The 23281-nt window shown below is 40.4% G+C and overlaps 3 non-coding genes across 3 annotated transcripts; 2 read left to right on the top strand and 1 right to left on the bottom strand.

Moving 5' to 3' along the window:
• Positions 1-169: 169 nt before the first annotated feature.
• On the top strand, positions 170-242 carry trnav-cac (transfer RNA valine (anticodon CAC)). Its single transcript has one exon. It is a non-coding gene; the product is annotated as a tRNA-Val (tRNA).
• An 11507-nt stretch (positions 243-11749) lies between these two features.
• Positions 11750-11831, top strand: trnas-cga (transfer RNA serine (anticodon CGA)). Its single transcript has one exon. It is a non-coding gene; the product is annotated as a tRNA-Ser (tRNA).
• An 11091-nt stretch (positions 11832-22922) lies between these two features.
• On the bottom strand, positions 22923-23064 carry LOC138230229 (U4 spliceosomal RNA). The gene has a single exon (XR_011186264.1). It is a non-coding gene; the product is annotated as a U4 spliceosomal RNA (small nuclear RNA).
• Between the last annotated feature and the right edge of the window lie 217 nt (positions 23065-23281).

The following is a 23281-nucleotide window of genomic DNA, read 5'->3' as shown; positions in this document are numbered from 1 at the left end:
TGGAGAGGGCTGTAGAATGTGGCGCCGCCTTTCCTGCTCCGTCCATGACAGGCGTGCTGGTCTCTGGAGAGAGAGCACGGTCCATCAGCGCACCCCAATAAAGGCAATGGAAGCAGCTGAATCGCATTGGCGAAGCTCAGCGCTGGGCCGCTGGGAACATCTGACCACAGTTTCCGTAGTGTAGTGGTTATCACGTTCGCCTCACACGCGAAAGGTCCCTGGATCGAAACCGGGCGGAAACAGACCAGACTTCTTCTGTCGCCACGCACAAAAGGGGATTGGGGATTCGCCTAGCGCTGTGATCGAACAGACCCACTCACCTCTTAGTGTGGCGGGATCTGCACAGTGCATGTCGCAGCGCATCCTGCTTTCACTTCAATGCGCGTCCTGATGTACCCCGGTCTCCCGCGTGACAGGTGGGGACAGGTGACAGGTCCTATACTAACGAGAAAGACATCGCTCTCCGACCCCCGGCATTGTGTCCCGACCCACCGTGCTGGAAGCCGACTCGTGCTGTGATTCCTTTACGGAGCAGAAATGACAACCGAGGAGCCGAGAGATCATTTCAGCATTTCGCGTCTGAACGGAAAACACAAACGACCAACTCGGAATGACTTGCCTTTGACGCTTATATACCTCTTAGTGTGGCGGGATCTGCACAGTGCATGTCGCAGCGCTCCCTGCTTTCACTTCAATGTGCTTCCTGATGTCGAGTCGTGTGCCGTGCGGAGGCTCTGAAAGCGAGAGCAATGAAAAGGTGCACGACGCTGTGAAATAAACATTAATAAACGCATATATAACGTCGAAAACACATCTAACACTAGGAGTATACGGCACTCTGCACAGTGTACGAAGTAAATTATTTTCGCAGTAATTAATTATATTTACTATATTTATTATACACGTGTAAATTAATTACTGCGAAAATAATTTACTTCGTACACTGTGCAGAGTGCCGTATACTCCTAGTGTTAGATGTGTTTTCGACGTTATATATGCATTTATTAATGTCGTCGATTTTACGGTTGCAATTCGACGTTGATTATACGTCGAGGCGACGTATATATACGTATAGCCGTATTTTCGCCGTGAATATACGTATATTCGACGAATCAATGCCCACAGCTTGGCATACAAGGGTTTTGCGGAGGGGTCTTGCCACCTGCCTGAAAAAAAAACAGTAAAATGTTTGAGTGCCTATAGAGTTTCTATTTTTATTTTCTTGAGAAAAGTTGATACCATTTCCTGGAAACCCCGTCCCCCATCAGTGCGCGGTGCCCGGGGAAAAATCTGTAGGGGGGCGTCTGAAATTCTGAGCGGGGGTGATATTTCGGTTGAAACGGAGCTGTACGGTGCAGCTACCCAAATGAAATCTCGCAGCTATGCCATTGATTAGTGCTTCATGATAGAAGATATCGACTAGCAATCTGGTATTTGCGATGAAGTTCAGTTTCACATTTTTCGTCACTCTCACTGGAGAGTATTGCCTGGAGCGAAAAGTACCATAAGCGTTCATTTTTGCAGCTACATGGACGTTCTGAATCGTTAAGAAAAAATGTTGTAAAACCAACAGAAAGCACAGACTGCTATAACTAGTCCTAGTTATATAACGATTTTAAGTATAATGATAAACTACTGCAAGGAATCGGTCCACCTGAGCAAACAGGATCGTAATGTTGACACTCAATAACGACACTGATATGTGCAGTTCCTGGACGGATAGCCCTCCTGCCCATCAAACAGACTGAGTGACTGTTCCTGTCATTTAGTGTTGTCTGACCATTGAGAAAGTACAACTATTTTTTTAGGGCGCAAATTAAGTTAGGTAAATCTTTTTGCCCAAAACTGAAGGGGCAACATTCCCATCTCCCCCCGTGATGCCAGGCCTGTCCCCATCCTATTCCATAATGTCATTATATATAATACCATACAACAGTGACCGATCCTTACTAACTACATGCGTTAAAATTGCACATCAGCTCATAGCAGGGGGCACATAGCCGCGATGTATTATCAATGTTATATTTCAACCATAATATCGACAACATTAATAAACGCATACGTTGAGAAAATATCGAACCCAGCATATTTTCCGGTTATATACCACAATGCATTGCTAGTATTCGTTGGTCACAATTTTGGACACGTTTTTCAAACGTAGAAGTATATCCGCAAATATCTCAGCAATCCTCTTTTGACGAGTAAGTATGAACAATAATAATACTATCTGAATACATACAGATCTTTCTTAATATTATTTTGATTAAAATAGTACGTGAATAAGCAAAAAATGGCACATAAAATAGTGTGAATGGGGAAGATGACACAAAATCGTTTTGCCGTTTCTCTATTCTTATTCTATGTTGTACTTTCAAACTTTGGGTACTCTTTTATTAGGACAGACTTTATTGCTCAACTGCTATGATGCAAGCCAAATTTTATACATTTATTTCAGTTTTGAGCTTAGTAAACCGTTCACTTTTTAAATTATACTAAAGAAGATATTAATCATCATTTATTTGGGAAGTAATATTATATAATTTTCTCCTAGCTGCGGTGCTGAAGTCCCACCCTACATCAACAGAAAAAGAAATAAAGGAGCATGCAATGTGTTACTTGAAGAATGCATATGAAAGGCAGGGGGCCAGGAGATCTGGACACTGAAAATAATAGGTTTTTGGTTCTAACTGTTAGGACAATTAGACAGGGTTTGCAAATAGTGGAAAAAAATCATCTTAACTTCCATTGTAATATTTTATTTTCTTGGAAATATAGAAGTTGTACATTTTAAAATGTATATTTGAATCAAAATGTGGTTTTGAGTTAGTGTGTTAATGTAATTAGTTTTGTGTTTGTCATTACTATACTGTATATTGCCATGTTACCAGAATTTGTAGCTGAAGTTTAAGACTAGTTGTGTTTTTTATGATTATTGCCCATATGTTGATTGTTGATTGATTGTATACAATGTATAATTTGAAATACATATGTTTCAGGTGTGAATGTGTATTTTCAGAATACATTTCTAAATCTAATCATTGGCTTGGTTTACTTGTTTCTACACCTATAAAATCTATCTTTGATGTATAATAGACCTCTACCCATATACGTATAATAGACCTCTAAAGTTATGCGTATAATAGACCTCTAACCATATACGTATAATAGACCTCTAAAGTTATCCGTATAATAGACCTCTAACCATATACGTATAACAGACCTCTAACCATATACGTATAATAGACCTCTAAAGTTATACGTATAATAGACCTCTAACCATATACGTATAATAGACCTCTAAAGTTATACGTATAATAGAACTCTAACCATATACGTATAATAGTCCTCTAAAGTTATCCGTATAATAGACCTCTAAAGTTATCCGGAACTCCAACCATATATGTATAATAGTCCTCTAAATTTATCCGTATAATAGAACTCCAACCATTTATGTATAATGAACGTCTAAACATAGACGTATAATTGACGTATAACTTTAGACGTATATTAGAATTTCATTCTAGACGAATTGTAGACCACATTTAGACATATAAGGTATGCGTTTAATAGACGTATATTATACGTCTTTTGCCCACTGGGTGGGCTCCAGATGCACATGGAAGCAATCAAGTGTTTCATCCGAGCTGTTTCACAGACTGCCCAAGAGCTTTCCTTTCACAGAGGCGCAACGATTAATGATGGGGGTGCACCCTTCAATGCGCCTTACGACTCTAGGGAGTGATTGAGACGATTCGTAGCGTATGCTCATTTCTCTCTATTCCCCGTGTTGCAGTGGTAGGATGACGTAAATTACTGCTTCGACACGTAACGGCATTATAATCACGTGCAGGAGCTGAGGGCTTTAGTTTTGTTTCGTTTTCCATGGCGTTCGTAAGCGCGCAAATCAAAGGCAAGTCCTGCGTCTAACACGAACGTAAATGCTTTTGAAAGTGCAGTGTGGTGCAGCTTGTAAAATCCTTGTCCACATTTGTGGTTTGTTGATGTTTGTTCTGTCTGACAACGTTGCATTTTGACATCCGGACGGGGGGACTTTATCATTTGAACGTGAAGCCAGCCTAACCCTCTGAGGCGTGTCTGTCTGCCGGCACGTATCTTGTGAAAGGTATTTTTTTTTTAACGGAGAGCAACTTTTAAAAGGTATCCGCAGCCACCTCGCAGTCCGTGTTTGATTATAGGAGGAATGCGGCGGCAGCAGCAGCGGCAGGCTCGCTTTTGTCGTGGTCGAGTGGTTAAGGCGATGGGCTCGAAATGCGTTGGGGACTCCCCGCGCAGGTTTGAAACCTGCCGACTCTGGCGTCTGCCGCATGTCGCCTTGTGCCTGCGCGGCAGAGGCGAAGTGCCGCTTCTCCTTTCCTGGTACTATAACAACGCGAAATCGCTTGGACCCGCTGCCATGGACATCAATTCTTCAGATAACCACACACTTTGCCTTCGCACCTCTGGTGCTCTGCTTATGCCTTTGAAAACCTAATGAATAAAGCTGAAAGAACCGACACGATATGTAGGTGCTGGTAAAGCACGCAGTAAAGAACTGTTAACAGCAAGGGTTTCAGTGGGTTAACTGAGGAGAAGGCGTGATCGCTAATTGTTGACTTTTTATTTGGTGTTAGAAACACTCTTACTGTGCATGACGTGCAACAAATGTAGCCACAGAAATTGCATCACGCTTTCATGTATGCTATTGCAGACACCAACGTTGCCTAGATAGAAAACCGAAATAGCCGTGGGTTTGCTTGCTGGTCTGAAGGATCTCTCTTCGAATCTCTATCATTTGTCAATGGAAGTAAAAGGCGCTGCAATCTCATACGTTCAGAATCAAACCCGCAGCTGTTGTTCGACTTTATTTCTTGACTAATTACAACTGAGTGTCGCATGAGCAGTTACATAAACTTGTCTGGTATATTTGAACACAAATGCCGTTCTTCAATTAAAACTAACAGTACATTGTCAGGGACATTCAGTTCTATACAAACAAGAGACAGACAAGAGAATATTTCTACCTTTCATGTGGACTACGTGTTGACTTACTGATCGGAATAATAAGAAGACAGAACAAAAAAAGGCACCTCTGGTATTCGGACCCAGGATTTCCTGTTTACTAGACAGGCGCTTTAACCAACTAAGCCACGGCGCCCCGGGAGTGCTGTCCTTTTGCAGCCACTTGGACACACCACTCAGACACATCTGCATTCGGTGTGTGCTCCGCCTGCTCGCTGAGCAAGTTGCCACCTTTACATACAATAGCAACATCGACACCAAGAGAAAGGATGAGAAATGGCTTTTATCTGGAACTTTTCATGTCCAAGGAACTCAATGTGCTTTCTGTGTACAACAGGGCCACTGAATTCCACACTGGCCACTGAACCACAGCAGTGGCTTGCGGGCTTGATGTCTCCCAAGGAAAATGTTGAAATTGCATGTTGAACAGGAAAATGACTCTCAGGTGCCCATTGCTCATTTTCAGACACATTTATGCAATACTTTCACCATGCGTTGAGCAATAGGGATTAAAGATACCAGAGGTAAGGTTTAAAAGTGATTCTGAGGTGCAACACATCAGCGATACAGCTAGGCATCTGAAATGCGGGGTTTGAGATCCCTTCAGGGAACACCGTACCCTAAAGGTACCAGAAGTCCACTAGTATAAGCATTAAGTCACTGTCACCCCTGTTACAATGTGATTGCTACATATCTTCATTTCTTTGGTTTTTAAGGAGTAAGAGTGCAGGGGGTCTAAATCTGCGATCCAGTGTGTTGAAGTATTTCACAACACTACCTATAGCCCGTCTGAAAATAAATCCTCATTCTGATTATTGCCCTGGGCATGTACCAATAAATCACTGAGCATATATATATCTCACTGTGTTGAAGCTAGAGACCTGTATGTAATAATATGATGCTAAAATGTTATTTTCACATATATTAATGTAATAAATGATTGCTTATGCTTTATAAACAAACCTAATTAAAATAAAAGCTTAAGTTTTGTATTTATCTTGTACCATATAACATGATTTTCTTTGTATTTCAAGCCCACAAAGTGTCCAAATGACGCACTACATGATATAAGGAAGATTATCACATGCATATCGGTATTATCTTTCTTATGAAAATGCATTCCTTTCATTACCTTTTACTTTTTTAAATGAACTCAAATTGTGTATAATGTAATAATTTAAGTAGAATAGATTCTAATAATATAATGATCCAGTGTGTTGCACTACTTCACTGCTTCACTGCTCTATGCCGTCTGGAAATAAATCCTCAGACTGCTTACTGCCCTGGGTATGTACCAATAAATTACAGGAGCACATCTATATATCACTGCGTTGAAGCAAGAGACACACAATCACTGCAAACACATCCTAAATACAGTGTTCCATCACCTTTGACCTCATCCAGAACATATCATTTCTTGAAAGGGATTGCTGTCCGAATGCACATCTGAATCCCAAACAGAATCTCTAGTAATATACGATCGTTTGTGAAACATGCAAATGACTGTCTCAGGGGCCCATTCCTCATTGTCAGACACATGTATGCAATGCTTTCACCGTGCATTGAGCAATAGGGATTAAAGACGCCACAGGTAAGGTTAGATGTCATGTTCTATGATCATTTCTTTCAGCATTAGGGACTAAATATACTAAACGTATGATGCTAAAATGTTATTTTCACATATATTAATGTAATAAATGATTGCTTATGCTTTATAAACAAATCTAATTAAAATAAAAGCTTAAGTTTTGTATTTATCTTGTACCATAGAACATGATTTGCTTTGTATTTCAAGCCCACAAAGTGTCCAAATGTTCTATGATCATTTCTTTCAGCATTAGGGAGTAAATATACCAAACGTATGATGCTAAAATCCTGAAAAAAGGATGTGCTTCATCTTGTTAGTAGATTGGATTCCAAAACTGATTTGGGTCAATATACATTACCTTTGAAGATAAGGTACAGTCTACTGTAGGGAACCATCAACTTAGAAAGCATTGGCCTTCCCTGGGGGTCAGGTAGGTGCAAAAGATAAACCTTTATCCTATCTTTATATTAAGATAAGTGGCCAAGCAGTATTTTTCCAAGTTTCACCAAGCTCATCATGTTGCCATAGTAGACAAAGTTCTATAAAATGTTAAATAACTTTTAAAAAAAGCATCTTGGTCTTTCAGTACTGTACAAGGTGAATTAAACTGTCCCTGGTAATAAAAAGTAATTAGAAGCATCCCAGAAACTTTATCTCTAGAAACATTAGCTGTTTTATATCATGTAATTTAGTGTGATGTTGTCAGAATTCAAGGACATTATCACACACAGAAATTGGTTCAGTTAAATCTAAAAAACACAGCTAAACATGGGTTTAAATGTAAAATAGAAGTCTTACCTCTTGTCAAAAGATTTAATTCAAGAAGCGATGTAATAAATGATTGCTTATGCTTTTATAAACAAATCTAATTAAAATAAAAGCTTAAGTTTTGTATTTATCTTGTACCATAGAACATGATTTTCTTTGTATTTCAAGCCCACAAAGTGTCCAAATGACGCACTACATGATATAAGGAAGATTATCACATGCATATCGGTATTATCTTTCTTATGAAAATGCATTCCTTTCATTACCTTTTACTTTTTAAAATGAACTCAAATTGTGTATAATGTAATAATTTAAGTAGAATAGATTCTAATAATATAATGATCCAGTGTGTTGCACTACTTCACTGCTTCACTGCTCTATGCCGTCTGTAAATAAATCCTCAGACTGCTTACTGCCCTGGGCATGTACCAATAAATTACAGGAGCACATCTATATATCACTGCGTTGAAGCAGGAGACACACAATCACTGCAAACACATCCTAAATACAGTGTTCCATCACCTTTGACCTCATCCAGAACATATCATTTCTTGAAAGGGATTGCTGTCCGAATGCACATCTGAATCCCAAACAGAATCTCTAGTAATATACGATCGTTTGTGAAACATGCAAATGACTGTCTCAGGGGCCCATTCCTCATTGTCAGACACATGTATGCAATGCTTTCACCGTGCATTGAGCAATAGGGATTAAAGACGCCACAGGTAAGGTTAGATGTCATGTTCTATGATCATTTCTTTCAGCATTAGGGACTAAATATACTAAACGTATGATGCTAAAATGTTATTTTCACATATATTAATGTAATAAATGATTGCTTATGCTTTATAAACAAATCTAATTAAAATAAAAGCTTAAGTTTTGTATTTATCTTGTACCATAGAACATGATTTTCTTTGTATTTCAAGCCCACAAAGTGTCCAAATGTTCTATGATCATTTCTTTCAGCATTAGGGAGTAAATATACCAAACGTATGATGCTAAAATCCTGAAAAAAGGATGTGCTCCATCTTGTCAGTAGATTGGATTCCAAAACTGATTTGGGTCAATATACATTACCTTTGAAGATAAGATACAGTCTACTGTAGGGAACCATCAACTTAGAAAGCATTGGCCTTCCCTGGGGGTCAGGTAGGTGCAAAAGATAAACCTTTATCCTATCTTTATATTAAGATAAGTGGCCAAGCAGTATTTTTCCAAGTTTCACCAAGCTCATCATGTTGCCATAGTAGACAAAGTTCTATAAAATGTTAAATAACTTTTAAAAAAAGCATCTTGGTCTTTCAGTACTGTACAAGGTGAATTAAACTGTCCCTGGTAATAAAAAGTAATTAGAAGCATCCCAGAAACTTTATCTCTAGAAACATTAGCTGTTTTATATCATGTAATTTAGTGTGATGTTGTCAGAATTCAAGGACATTATCACACACAGAAATTGGTTCAGTTAAATCTAAAAAACACAGCTAAACATGGGTTTAAATGTAAAATAGAAGTCTTACCTCTTGTCAAAAGATTTAATTCAAGAAGCGATGTAATAAATGATTGCTTATGCTTTTATAAACAAATCTAATTAAAATAAAAGCTTAAGTTTTGTATTTATCTTGTACCATAGAACATGATTTTCTTTGTATTTCAAGCCCACAAAGTGTCCAAATGACGCACTACATGATATAAGGAAGATTATCACATGCATATCGGTATTATCTTTCTTATGAAAATGCATTCCTTTCATTACCTTTTACTTTTTAAAATGAACTCAAATTGTGTATAATGTAATAATTTAAGTAGAATAGATTCTAATAATATAATGATCCAGTGTGTTGCACTACTTCACTGCTTCACTGCTCTATGCCGTCTGTAAATAAATCCTCAGACTGCTTACTGCCCTGGGCATGTACCAATAAATTACAGGAGCACATCTATATATCACTGCGTTGAAGCAGGAGACACACAATCACTGCAAACACATCCTAAATACAGTGTTCCATCACCTTTGACCTCATCCAGAACATATCATTTCTTGAAAGGGATTGCTGTCCGAATGCACATCTGAATCCCAAACAGAATCTCTAGTAATATACGATCGTTTGTGAAACATGCAAATGACTGTCTCAGGGGCCCATTCCTCATTGTCAGACACATGTATGCAATGCTTTCACCGTGCATTGAGCAATAGGGATTAAAGACGCCACAGGTAAGGTTAGATGTCATGTTCTATGATCATTTCTTTCAGCATTAGGGACTAAATATACTAAACGTATGATGCTAAAATGTTATTTTCACATATATTAATGTAATAAATGATTGCTTATGCTTTATAAACAAATCTAATTAAAATAAAAGCTTAAGTTTTGTATTTATCTTGTACCATAGAACATGATTTTCTTTGTATTTCAAGCCCACAAAGTGTCCAAATGTTCTATGATCATTTCTTTCAGCATTAGGGAGTAAATATACCAAACGTATGATGCTAAAATCCTGAAAAAAGGATGTGCTCCATCTTGTCAGTAGATTGGATTCCAAAACTGATTTGGGTCAATATACATTACCTTTGAAGATAAGATACAGTCTACTGTAGGGAACCATCAACTTAGAAAGCATTGGCCTTCCCTGGGGGTCAGGTAGGTGCAAAAGATAAACCTTTATCCTATCTTTATATTAAGATAAGTGGCCAAGCAGTATTTTTCCAAGTTTCACCAAGCTCATCATGTTGCCATAGTAGACAAAGTTCTATAAAATGTTAAATAACTTTTAAAAAAATCATCTTGGTCTTTCAGTACTGTACAAGGTGAATTAAACTGTCCCTGGTAATAAAAAGTAATTAGAAGCATCCCAGAAACTTTATCTCTAGAAACATTAGCTGTTTTATATCATGTAATTTAGTGTGATGTTGTCAGAATTCAAGGACATTATCACACACAGAAATTGGTTCAGTTAAATCTAAAAAACACAGCTAAACATGGGTTTAAATGTAAAATAGAAGTCTTACCTCTTGTCAAAAGATTTAATTCAAGAAGTGATGTAATAAATGATTGCTTATGCTTTTATAAACAAATCTAATTAAAATAAAAGCTTAAGTTTTGTATTTATCTTGTACCATAGAACATGATTTTCTTTGTATTTCAAGCCCACAAAGTGTCCAAATGACGCACTACATGATATAAGGAAGATTATCACATGCATATCGGTATTATCTTTCTTATGAAAATGCATTCCTTTCATTACCTTTTACTTTTTAAAATGAACTCAAATTGTGTATAATGTAATAATTTAAGTAGAATAGATTCAGGTAGGAAATATAGAGTCATGATGTTTATGGCTGACATCATTTCACATGGGTGAATTTTAAGCTAAGAAACAAAAACATTTACAATGAAGATACCGTTGCTTAATTTTAAATGCCTTTAAAAAATAAATACCTCCTGAGAATAATTTGCCACTCCCAGATCCTTGGTAAGGTACTGTTTGAATCCAATCAGGAGAGGAGCATCCAGGGAGTGCTTTCTATAGAGTCCAGCTTGGGCCACTCTCTTCCGGCCTGCTGATACTTTTTAACTACTCAGGGCCTGTAAGGATATAAAACACCGGTTTAAACATTTTATACCTATAAGACAAATAGAATTTTAGTAAAAAATAGATACATCTGAAAAATAAAAAGTCTTACTGCTGATAGAGTTCTTCAGAGCTCCCATCTTCCCCTTCCTTATCCGCTTCTGTTTCAGTTTCTAGAGCAGCCTCTGGCATCTCTTCCTCCTGGACAGCGGCCTCTTGCTCAGGGCCGCTGGAATGCAGGTAGATTCTTTTCAACATGCTTTTACATAATATGTTGTAACAATGATTTCAAAAAGAAACTACAGAAGCCTTACAGATTAAAAATATCTCACCTTGTGCTCATTTCCCTCTATTCCCCGTGTTGCAGTGGTGGGATGACGTAAATTACTGCTTCGACACGTAACGGCATTATAATCAAGTGCAAGAGCTGAGGGCTTTAGTTTTGTTTCGTTTTCCATGGCGTTCGTAAGCGCGCAAATCAAAGGCAATTCCTGCGTCTAACACGAATGTAAATGCTTTTGAAAGTGCAGTGTGGTGCAGCTTGTAAAATCCTTGTCCACATTTTTGGTTTGTTGATGTTTTTTCTGTCTGCCAAAGTTGCATTTTGACTTCTGGACGGGGAGACTTTATCATTTGAACGTGAAGCCAGCCTTAAACCCTCTGAGGCGTGTTTGTCTGCCGGCACGTATTTTGTGAAAGGTATTTTTTTTTTTTAACGGAGAGCGACTTTGAAAAAGTTTCCGCAGCCACCTCGCACTCCGTGTTAGATTATAGGAGGAATGCGGCAGCGGCAAGCTCGCTGTAGTCGTGGCCGAGTGGTTAAGGCGATGGACTCGAAATCCATTGGGGACTCCCCGCGCAGGTTCGAATTCTGCCGACTACGGCGTCTGCCGCACGTTGCTTTGTGCCTGCGCTGAGAAGGCGTAGTGCCGCTATTCCTTTCCTCGTGCTATAAAAACGCTAAATCGCTTGTCCCCGCTGCCATGGAAATCAATTCTTCAGGTAACCACACACTTTGTGTTCGCACCTCTGGTTATGCCTTTGAAAACCTAATGCATAAAGCTGAAAGAACCGACACAATATGTAGGTGCTCGTAAAGCACGCAGTAAAGAACTGTTAACAGCAAGGGTTTCAGTGGGTTAACTGAGGAGAAGGCGTGATCGCTAATTGTTGACTTTGTATTTGGTGTTAGAAACACTCTTACTGTGCATGACGTGCAACAAATGTAGCCACAGAAATTGCATCACGCTTTCATGTCTGCTATTGCAGACACCAACGTTGCCTTGAATATTTCTACCTTTCATGTGGACTACGTGTTGACTTACTGATCGGAATAATTGAAAAGTTCGGGTCATAGCCGATGCAGTGCGTGCTAATTAGAACAACAGCAACGCTGAGCTCTCAGCACCGTACTGAGCCGAGGTGTTTTTCTAAAGCTGTCAGGTGCAGTTCATTTACAGTACGCCCCGTGTCTCAACGGTAGGACGGAGTCAAATACTGCCTCGACACGCAACAACATTATAATAAACCGCAGGACTTGAGGGCTGTTCTCTTTGAATGTTCCAAGGCATTCGTAAGAGCGTAGGTCAAGGGCCATTCGTGCATCTCCTGTAACTCGAGTAAAAATGCTATTCAAAGTGCAGTGACTGAAATCGTCGTCCACATGTCTCCGTTGTTGATTTCTTTCTGTCTAAGAAAGTTCTATTTTCATGTCCGAACGGGGAGACTTTATCATTCCAACTTGAAGCCACCCTTAAGTACTCTGAGGTGTGTGTTTGCTTACACGTATGGCGTAAAAGGTTTCTTAAACGGAGAGCGAACTTGAAAAAAGTTGCCGCCGCCACCGCCGCCGCCTCGCACTCCCTGTTCGATTGTAGCAAGAAGCCAACAGCTGGCGTATTTACTGTAATCGTGGCCGAGTGGTTAAGGCAACAAACTTGAAATCTGTTTTGGTCTCCCTGCGCAGGTTCAAATCCTGCCGACTACGGTGTCCTTTGCATTTGCTCTCGTGCGTGCATGAAAAAGGACCAGCGCTGTTTTGTTTTCGCTGGGACCTTTAACACTCTAAATCGCCTAGACCCACTGCCTTGGAAATCGATTCTTCAGCACCCACGAGTAACGCTTTGCAGCTGGACGCAGATAACGATGCTTTTCTGCAACGAGCTTTCCAGCTGAATTTTCTCGGCAGCTCCATACTGAACCTGTTCTCCATTGCAACATAGCGGAGGCTCGTCACGTCTATAGCAAGGCTGTGTAGGACCGCATATGCCACAGTGACTTGTACACAGACCACATGAAAGGCAAGCAAAATACACTTTTAAAATTCCAAAGACTCACAAGGTCAGAGGAACAGCGATGACCTGAACAGATCTGTTACAGAAGTCTAGGTTGACCTTTTTAGAGCTGTAATTGCATTTTTGTTTAATAGAAGATCAAATCTACTCGCATGTACCAGCACCTTACAGTTTATTGATGTTAATTCTATTTAAGTAATAAGATTGCTAACGATGTTGGACTTTAGCCAGTGTTTTTTAGAACAAATTGCTTACTCTTCTGTAAGGAATACGCAGTACGTGCCTTTGTCAGTCATTGCTCACCATACCTGTAACTTTCTTATCTAACTCACTTCCTCAAATGGTGAAGGTCCACAAACATAAATGAAAAAAAAACCCTTGTTGTAGATGAGGTGCACAAAAAAGCAGCCCCTGATAGTGTATAACACATTTATACTATTGCAGAGACACATGTAACATATATATATATACTGTAGTAGTTCAGGTGGGTAGCTGCGTCAGCATGCGTAGGCTGCAAAGGAACAAGTAATAGGTTTATTCCATGCTGAAAAAAAGAAGAAAGAGAACACAACGTTTCGGCCGTGGAGCCTTCTTCAGGTGTCAAGGTGTGAAGAAGGCTCCACGGCCGAAACGTTGTGTTCTCTTTCTTCTTTTTTTCAGCATGGAATAAACCTATTACTTGTTCCTATATATATACTGTATATATATATGAAACAGAAATAGAAACAGAAACAGGAATCGCTTACTCACCTGGAGAATCTCTGTAGGAATATCTAGCATTTATCAATGGAAATAAAAGCTGCTTTAATACAATCCATGTTCAAACTCAAACCCTCAGCTGCTGTTCTTGTTTGTTTTGGGACAAATTGCAACTGAGCATCGCATGAGCCGTTACGTACCCTTATCTGTTAGGGAATTTCAAGGGAGGAGTAAGGTCAGAATGGGTAGGCTGCAAAACAACAAGTAAAGATTTATTCCAAGATGAAACGTTGTGGCGATTTTCTTATCTTTTCAGCATGGACTAAACTTTTACGTGTTCCTTATATGCTATATATGTATATATTAGCACCAATGTCGTTCTTAAAAACTAACATGAAATTGTCAGGGACATTCAGCTATATACAAAGACGAGACAGACAAAGTAATAATTCTGTATTAACGTGGCCTACATATTGACGCAATGATCGAACTAACTGACATGTTCTGATTCAGATCCCCTGCAGTTCATGCCAATTAGAACAATAGTAATGCTGAGTCCTCCCCACCCTACTGAGCACAAATTCAGCTGCTCTCCAGTTCTGTTCTGCATTTTTTTTCATTGCAATTGAGCTCGGAGCTGGAGATGATCTCCATACAGTTCTGTGTTAACTAGCCCGCACTTGCGTGCTAATTTACGGGTTGTGGCAAATGCTTTTCTATAGTTCATATACATGACGGCAACCTGTTACCGAGGAACCTGAGAGGTTTAAAAGCCTCACGAGCCAGGCAGGACTCAGACCTACAATCTTCTGATCCAAAGTCAGGCGCGTTATCCATTACGCCACTGGCCCATAGAACATGCGCTTGCACTCCACCACAGAGAGCTCTACACTGCTACTAGTAGTACACTTCTCCATCTAAATTTTCACAGCAAGAAACTTGTGTTTCCTACTATTTTTACCAGGTTTAAAATATCATCTCCTTAAAACAGAAAAAGTATTGTGTCGTGCTGAAATTCCGATTGATTTTGAATTCAAAGAAAAAAGGTTTTCTTCCAAAACACCATGAAATTGTCACATCTTGCAGACAATAGGTGTATTCCATGTTGAAAAGAGAAGAAAGAAAACCATGGAGCCTTTTACAGGTGTGAGGCTTCTTCAGGTGTGAGAAGACCTCACAGCTGAAACGCTGTGTTTCCGTTCTTCTCTTTTCAGCATGCAATAAACCTATTACTTGTTCCTTTGCAGCCGAGGCATGCTGACGTAGCTACCCAGCTGAACATCTTGCAGACTCTACAGTACTTCTCTCCTGTAGAAGTAAAGCAGGGCTTGCTGGGTGAGCTTTTGCTCCGGTAAATTAGGTCACGTGTCATGTTAAATCACTTCTTCTAAACACAACATTTGCTGGTGCTAGCTTTCCCCATGAAAAGAGACATTTCCCTTACAGTACATGACATATCGTTTTTATTCTATCAATAAGTATAGAAATTAAACAAAAGAAAAAATGGTGTCGCCAAAGAATGCACAGCTCTGTCGCCTTGGGGAGGTGTCAAGGGCATTGAGCTCCTTGGACATGAAAAGTGCCCGATAAATGCCATTTCTCATCATTTCTCTTGGCGTCAGTTCTGCTATTAAACGGGAAAGAGGCACGGGCTCAGAGATTATGTTAAGTGCACACCGAGCGCAGATGTGTCCAAGTGTCTGTAAAAGTGCGGTGCTCCCTAGTGGCTTAAAGTGCCTGCCTAGTAAGCAGGCGATCCTGGGTCTGAATACCAGCTGTGCCTCTCTCCGTGTCTTGTTGTGCCAAATGTATCATTTCAGACAAACATGTACAGCTTTGTTCAGTTTAATGCAAGAATTCATTTCCTTTCTGGAATAACTTGTTTTTGAAGAAATCCATACATTTTGTGAAAGATGAAATCCATTTCTTGGTTGTCAGTGAAAAAATATTGCTGACTACAAGAAGCGCAAACGATTGTTTTCTTTGACCATAAACCTGCAAATGTAGGGAGCACAAAAGACCGTCAGACTCTGTGGTGCAATCGGTTAGTGCATTTGGCTGTTAACTGAACAGTTGGTGGTTCAAGCCCCTCCAGTGTGCGTGTCTCAGTTTTTCCAATGTAAACATCATCACCATCGCTAAAGAAGATGGCGCAGAAGGCTCCACAGCCGAAACGTTGTGCTTTTTTTCTTCTCTTTTCAGCATGGAGTAAACCTTTGCTTTATCCTTTGCAGCCTAAGCATGCTGACGCAGCTACCTTTCTCTTAACGCGCCTCAATCATTATTCACCAAAACGATCAGCAGAATAAGTCGCCTTTGTGGTGATGTCACTCCTCTGCTTCACAAATGTCCTTAGTGACGGGCCATTTCTTTCTGCCATTTTTCCGGAGCGGTTATTGATTGCTCCATCATTTCCCTCTTACTTTCCATCACTAGATTGAAAAAAAAAACAGAAACAGGCTGACAGGACGACAATCAAATTGCAAAAACTCATCAAAGCACTCGATAGAGTATTTGAATCCACAAGTAGCTACGAGCAACTTTGTCCTGGCTTGCATGAAAGTCGGAAAATGTCAAAAAGAAAAAGATGGTGGCTTTTTCATATTCGTTCTTTTATTTTTAGTTCGTTGCTTCTTCTGTCCATTGTCCTCCTGCCTGGCTCTTGACCTGTGACTGTTTGAACGCACACAGTAGACTTTCATGCAGGGGATTTGTCCTGAGCCTCTGTGAAAGACCCACCCACTCCCATAAATAACTGCTCTAGAAACACATGAATGCAAAACTAAACCACAGCTTAAAGAGGAGCTTGTCATGACCGCCAGGCAGTTAAGACCAACTCTTAAGCAATCTAAACAGCACCAGCAGCGGGTGATTATTAACAAACGCCGCCGCACGAGTTAACCCACCTGCACACACTCCACCGTGCGGTACGCAGTGCTATTTTTACCAGCTTCCCGCTGGTATTGAGTCTACTCCTTGAGAGCTCTACCTGGCGTTTTTTCCATTACCTCGTTTATTCTGGATATTGGACTCCCCTTCTGCCTTTTCGACTTTGGACCTCGCCTCTCACCTCGGACTGTTTGCCACCAGTGTTCTCCCTGGATTACGACTTACCTTACGCCACTTGACCACGAAACAAAGCAAAGCAGAGCAAAACAAAATGAACAAACGAAAACCCTCACGTCCCGCACTTGCATATAACGCCGTTACGTGCCCAAGCGGTATTGTACGTCATCCTAGCACTGCACCCCGGGGCGTACGGTATATGGGAACGAGCACACGCCACGAATCGTCTCGAATCACTCCCTACAGCTGTAAGGCACCTTGAAGCGTGCACCCCCAACATTCTTCTTTGCGCATCTGTGAAAGGTAAACTCTTGAGCAAACTCTGAACCAGCTCTAAGGAAACTAATCCGATTAGACGTTACTTTGACTCATCCTTTAAGGGACCCTTGTTAATTGGAGAAATCAATGATTTCGAATGAATTCTGTATGCGTTAAAAGACAGCTATACACAGAAAACATGCAGGACACTTCTCATGATGTTTCCCGAGCCGAAACACAGTGCGTTTTTCCAAGCCATCTGACAAAGCCCGCCCACTGAAAACTGCAGCAAATCGTGTAAAGACGTTCAACTTTGTAACTACTGCACGCACAGGAAGCAGAATAAATTCCTCTTTTCAACTGTCAAAGGTTTGCTTTGCGAACACTGCAGGACATCGCACAATCTCTTTTGAACGGGGACAAACGATTTCTTATGGGGCACAGTAAGTACAGACGTTTAAAAAGCTCCACTCATGCCGACGATGCAGCATGAAGAAGCGCAACCTAACATTTGCATTCCTAGCAAATTCCTTTTATTTTTTGATAAATAAAGACAGTCTTGTTTAACAAACAACACACACAACATTTTACATTGTCAATTCAATTCAAATCAATGTATTTCTATATAGCGCCTTTCACAACAAGGTTGTCCCAAGGCACTTAACAATGCAAGTTGTTAAGAGCCTTGTGTCTAATATGCCGCCTAGGTTACGTGCTGTCTCTTTGAGGCAAATGTTTAAATCCTCTGAGTTAAGTGCTGAAGTTATAGTAGTCCTATCAGTATTGTTGCCTCCGATCAACAGATCCTCATTTTTCTCAGAGTTGAGTAACAAAAAGTTTTCACACATCCAAGTATTTCCTTCCTTAATGCATTTAACTAAAGTGATAATAGAAGAGTTGTCGTTTGGTGTAAACAAAATGTTTATTTGAGTGTCATCAGCATATGAATGAAAGTTCATATTATTTTTTCGGATTATCCTACCTAGCAGCAGCATGTAGAGAGAGAGAGCAATATTGGTCCCGGCACTGATCCCTCTGGTACCCCAAATTGAACTGGTGACGTTGATGAAGCAGTACAATTATTAGATATTTGAGCATAATGAAAACGATGAGTTAAATGTGAAGTAAACCACTGAAGGACGGTTCCAAATAAGCCAACCTCAAACTCAAGCCTGTGTTACAAAACAGAGAGGTCAACCGTGTCAAAGGCAGCTCTAAGATCTAGAAGCACAAGCACTGTTGCATTCCCCGCATCAGTAGCTAAGAGAATATCATTTACGACTCTTGTTAATGCAGTTTCAGAAACCAGACTGAAATTTCTCAAGTATATTATTTGAATCCAGTTACGATTGACGTTGGGCAACAACTATTCTCTCAAGACTTTTAGATTGAAATGGGACCTTTGAGAAAGGCCTGTAGTTGTTAAGAACTTGTGGATCCAAATTTGACTTCTTAAGGAGCGGTCTAACAACCGCTACCTTAAATTGATCAGGTACAACGCCTGACGCAAGCGATGCATTCATCATACTAATTATAGGTCCTGCCAGTCCTTCGAGGGAATCTTTGACTAGCTGAGTGGGGATGGGATCTAGCGAATAGGTGGTTGACTTTGTCTTACGTCTGTGTTCATGAGTCCACCATAAGAAGAAATCTGAACAGGAGCGGTGATCATGCGAGGTCACCATGGAGGAAACCACTGCTCTCCCCCCAAAAAAAACACCACTGCCCCTCTCAAGTTTGTTAAAGACCACATGGATGTTCCACAGCAACTTCTGGAACAATGTTCTGTGGACAGACGTGACAAAAGTTGAACTTGTTGGTAAATGTGCACAGCGTTATGTTTGGAGATAACAAAACACTGCATACCAACTCCAAAACCTCATCCCACCTGGGAAGCATGGCGGAGGCTGTACGGCTTGCAATCATCGAGGGACCGATGAATTCCAAGATGTATCAGGAAATTCTACAGCAGAATGTCAGGGTGTCTGCCTGTGATCTAAAACTCGAAAGACGCTGGGTCATGCAGCATGACAAAAACAAAGGAGTACATCAACAACAGAGTGGCTGAAACAGAAGAAATTCCGTATTTTGGGATGGCCAAGTAAGAGTCCTGACCCCAATCCCATTGCAGTGCTGTGGCGTGATCTGAAGCAGGCCGTTCAGCGCAAGACATCCCAAAAATATACATGAACTGAAACAGTTTTGCATAGAGGAATAGGCCAAAATACCTCCTAACCGCTGCTCAGGTCTGACCAGCCGCTACAGAAAGTAGGGGTTGAGGTTTTTGTCATAAAGGAGGTTCCACTAGCTCCTTAATATAAGGGTTCACGTACTTTTTCCATCAATGACCTTGATTGTTTAAACCATTTGGTCAATAAAGAAACAGCAATGTCAAATGTTGGGCCTGTGTTGTTTGTTAAATCAGACTCTCTTTATTAATTATTATGACTTAGATAAAGATAAGATCACATGTTAGGAGCCATTCATGCAGAAATCCACATCATTCCGAAGGGCTGTTTACAAAATTTTTTCTCCCAACTGTATGTGAGAGAAAAGCAGAGACGCTCACTGAGTAAGGTGGGGTTGTAGCTTTGCAAATCACAAGGACATTTGTACACTCAAAATGGGACAGGAGCACCCCAGATGGGACTCAAACCCACAATCCCTGGCTTAGGAGGCCAGTGTCTTAGCCATTAGGCCACTGGGGCACACTGGGTGGGGTCGATCACGCTGATGAAGAGCCAGTTTAGTTTTCCTTTGCTTTTTCAAAGGGATCCCCAAAATTAGGGAGGTTAGGCAGCAGAAGGTTTACTGTGACCTGAGAAGGACCGGCATCCAATCACGGTGATACACACACACACGCTCTCACTCATCTGAGCTACACAGCTACCAAGATGATCTCAGGTGTGCCGAGCTGGTACGGAACATATTGAACTGATCGACAGCGAATTGTCTCTCAAACAGGCTTTTCACCTCTGAGCTCCCTGACTGACAGTGATCAGCTACAGATGCAGCCATTCAAAGTGAGCGGTACAGACACGTACCGCAGGTAAGATGACACGGGGTACCGCGGTGCGTGATTGGTTGACCGACAGGGGCACTCGTGGTCCGTTGGTCTGTCGTAGAAAGACTTACTGTAAATGTCTTTACTGTGCCTGTTGTAGATATTGAATTTTACCACTGAAGGGAAATCTTAGTAGCTGAGCATAAAAAGAATAGGAGCATACTGTAACGCGTGTGAAGGCCATAAACGATATTAATTTTGGAACATAAACATACAGTATATAGCTGGTCTTGGTACTTTAAAGAAAAAAATACACACCAGTATTCCATTTCTCCCTAAACATTGTAAGCTTCGAAGTCTTTAACTAACATGATTCCGGAGTCAACAAGCATACTTTTAGAATTTGATTAAAAGGGAATATAATATGGAATCGCGTATCTAAAGAATTTAATAACGGTATGATTATATCCGTGTACTGCGACAGGGCTGTGTAGGGCTGTTTCGCCTGGCTGTTCATGCGAGCTGTCTTGTAGCCGACTGGTCTAGGTGCGTGACTATCAACTGGCAGGTTGTGTGTTCACATCCAGCTGGTGCTGGACTTTTCTTTTAACAAACATATCTTCGAAAAAATAGGTAAGCGATATTATGGACAATCAATTGACTTTTATATTTCAAAATATCGCAACATGATCGATATTTGCGATATTTTGAACATATCTTCCCTTCTGACAGCGGTTCCTGCTTTTAGTGTGTGTGTGTGTGCAACAGAATAAATTTTTATAGAGAAATGGAGGCTGGACAGTATGCGTTACAATATAAACATTTATATTGATTTAAATCGTGTTGTGATTTAAATCGCAAACGCGTGTTTAATTATGTGTTTTTTAATCATAATCAGGCTAATGCATTTCTACATTTTCTGTATGAACCAGCTTAGAGGTTCATACAGAAAGACAGCTTGTGTTTAAATTGAGTGTAAGGTAATTTATGCTTCTAAAGTCATGGTCAGCATTTATTATTGTACTGTGCTGTAAACTTTTTCTGTGCCTAGTCACATTATTTTATAGCGTTTTTATGGCGATATTAAATCCGGTGGTGCTGTGTGTTAGTTTCCAGACTCCCATTATTTAAACTGCGACACTGATCATTCATCTCTAAATAAACTTTATTTTATATAGCGTTTTAAGCAAATAGGTAATTAGATTGCTCATAAACCTAATCGCTTTTTCTACATAAACACAGCATGATTGCTCTCTGAAAATGCTTTTCCTTAAAGCGATTCTATTGAGGGAGTAGCCCAGCTACCACTTAACACTGTACTTCCTACTTTGAATACCTGTGAGACCGGTTTAATTCGTCACAGCCAGCACTCCGGGAGTTCATATTGCTTGACTAATTTTAAAAACTAAGTTATAAATGCAAACGCTTCCTCGGTGCGCTGATCTGGTACGCCGGGTCTTACACAGTGCCTGTCGGCAGTAAGTGTTACAATATACATACCCAACACTGCTTGTACCCATCTGTCATGCAAATAAAACACCTTGAATTGAATTGAATTGAGGGAGAGAGGGGGGTAGTGGGACAGATATACTGTAGACAGACACAAGGCAAATAAGATACTTATGGGTACGCAGGCATTCACGACAGCAACATACGAAACGTTTGCACGTACTGTATAGTTAAGTTATTACTTGGTTTTCAAAGTGCAACGAAATACAATATTGTTGTTGCTGCTGTTCTGGTTGTTTTTATCCCGTAAAGCGTTTTGAGAAGCCACCTTTAAAGGCGATATATACTGTAAAACCGCTGATTCTGCACAGTGTACGAAGTAAATTATTTTCGCAGTAATTAATTTACACGTGTATAATAAATATAGTAAATATAATAAATTAATTACTGCGAAAATAATTTACTTCGTACACTGTGCAGAGTGCCGTATACTCCTAGTTGCGGCACACACGATACATACAGTAAAAGGCCTCAGGCACTGTGTTAGATGTGTTTTCGACGTTATATATGCGTTTATTCATGTCGTCGATTTTACGGTTGCAATTCGACGTTGATTATACGTCGAGGCGACGTATATATACGTATAGCCGTATTTTCGCCGTAAATATACATATATTCGACGAATCAATGCCCACTGGGATGTTTCCCGAGCCGAAACAGTGCGTTTTTCCAAGCCGTTTGACAAAGCCCGCCCACTGAAAACTGCAGCAGATCGTGTAAAGGCGTTCAACTTTGTAACTACTGCACGCACAGGAAGCAGAATAAATTCCTCTTTTCAAACTGTCAAAGGTTTGCTTTGCGAACGCTGCAGGACATCGCACAATCTCTTTTGAACGGGGACAAACGATTTCTTATGGGGCGCAGTAAGTACAGACGTTTAAAAAGCTCCACTCATGCCGACGATGCAGCATGAAGAAGCGCAACCTAACATTTGACAGACAAAAGCCGGGCGCCGCTACGAGCAATATGAAATCAAACTGACAGCACACGGCGTTTCGCGCTGACACAAAAGTAATCTCGACAGACGCTGTTCTCTGCATAACGCTGAAAGAGCTAAAGAGCGTTTCTGTTGAGACGTAACAAGCTCGTTTCTTTCTACCATGATGTCACCATGACAAAATCTGTCTTTAAACACCTTGCTCAGTCTCTGACGAGACTGTTAAAAATTGCTTTCGTCGATTGTATTGCAAACCGGTGGAAGCGGGGTATTGGGAAAAGTTTTCAACTAGCAATAATCGCGCCTCGGCTAAACCTCACAGGCTACGATACTGCCACTGCGCAAAGCTGACGGTTGCCAGGCAACCGCGGGGATCCTATGGAAATCGTTATCAATCGTCTCATGGCATGTCGTTGCTGTAACGCTTCATATTTGTCGTCTTCTTCTTCTAGCTTGAGGTTTTGAAGAATTTCATGACAGACAAGGGCTCCGTTGGGAACAAAGGGCGTTGTGAGAAAACCGTTGCTTATTTTCAGCAGCAGAAATACAACCCTTTAAATACAAGA

This window comes from Lepisosteus oculatus, unplaced genomic scaffold, assembly GCF_040954835.1.
Source record: "Lepisosteus oculatus isolate fLepOcu1 unplaced genomic scaffold, fLepOcu1.hap2 HAP2_SCAFFOLD_48, whole genome shotgun sequence".
Lineage (NCBI taxonomy): Eukaryota > Metazoa > Chordata > Actinopteri > Semionotiformes > Lepisosteidae > Lepisosteus > Lepisosteus oculatus.
The sequence above is the reverse complement of the archived record's forward strand: the minus strand, read 5'-3'. Positions and strand labels throughout refer to the sequence as shown.